The sequence below is a fragment of the Manacus candei genome, unplaced genomic scaffold (genome assembly GCF_025592945.1).
Source record: "Manacus candei isolate 608988 ecotype Guabito, Panama unplaced genomic scaffold, ASM2559294v1 h1tg000016l, whole genome shotgun sequence".
NCBI classification, from domain to species: domain Eukaryota; kingdom Metazoa; phylum Chordata; class Aves; order Passeriformes; family Pipridae; genus Manacus; species Manacus candei.
This window is the reverse complement of record NW_026138064.1, coordinates 7,091,985-7,093,383: the sequence shown is the minus strand read 5'-3', so window position 1 is coordinate 7,093,383 and position 1,399 is coordinate 7,091,985.

Below are 1,399 nucleotides of genomic sequence, written 5' to 3'. Positions count from 1 at the left end.
ATGAAAAGCCCAAAGTGGATACCACATTTTCTGGTCTCAAAAGTGGTTTAGTTGAACCAGTGGTTATTTAGATATAATCCCAACTTTAAATTAAGATGCAAACTAGTTGCACTTACTTCTCAGCACAAAACTTCAAATTAGGGATTAATTTGTCTTAATCAGATTGTTTATGGAAACTCGATTAGAAAGGGTGACTTCAAAGTGCAAATACTGCTTTTGAAATGTCATAACACAAACCTAACATGCTTCTTAATTATTCAGTGGGACATCGCAGTATTGATAGATGATATTTAAATTATTAAAAGCATAGTTTTCAAATTCATAAGCAGGACAGTTTTTACAGGAACCTTCCCATTTAATGTGATCAGACTGATTGCATTTGTTAAGAACGTCAAACAGTTTGCTATAGTATAGTCTGCACTGCTAACAAACAAAAACAAACCCAAAAAAGTCATATACAGAGGTGTTATTCCACAATTTATACCAGATATTCTGTCTCCTGGGTTTTAAATTTTTTAAAAAAGGAATAGAACAGTACTTATACCATAATTTTTGTGTGATTTCTCTTTGTTTCAATTGGTTAGTTAGTGGTCTTTGTCTGAAGTGTATTACTTACACAGAACCATAAATGCACATGGTGCCTTACATATAAGCATGCCAGATTCTATGCTGCAGAATGTGTAATTTGATCAAAACAGATAGGCGTAATGTTTTGCATTTCAAAATCCACATATCTGTCTGCCTACCTCTGTTTAGTTACTTGATTTACCACAGTCATTTTCAATGCCTGTATCACTGTAGTATCTGACCAGCCTACAAATGGATGAAATTCTACATCTCTTTGCCATTTTAGACCCAAAATAGATCAGCCCTGTAACTATAGTGATGATCAGTGTTGGACAACATGCCAGATTGATTACAGCATGCAGAGACAGATATTTCACGACGCTTTTCACAGCAAATGCCACTTACAGGAGAAGATGTCTTGCCTCACCTTCCAAGCATTTCTCCCAAGAGTGCTCAGAATCAGTTCTACATTTGCCATCAGGAGGGGCTGCAAAGATATATCATCCACCGGGTGAACTTGTCTGATACCCACCCTAAGTCCCAAAGTGCTGATCAGTGAGAAGGCCAGGCTGGTATCATAATGAGCAATATTGGGATACTCCACTGATGTGGCACTGATGAAATAAGAGGCTTCACACAGTTCCCTCATTGCTGACCACTGAACAACACCACATCATCCCAAAACAGCCCAGGACCTTGCTGCGACAGGACTTTGCTGGTGTGAAATTACAGCTTCAAATACCGTTGAGGTCACTGGTGACAGAAAGCCCCACGGAATCTGGCAGCTACTGGATGATCTGAAGGAAACTGAGCTTCAGCCTCTTCCCAAGTG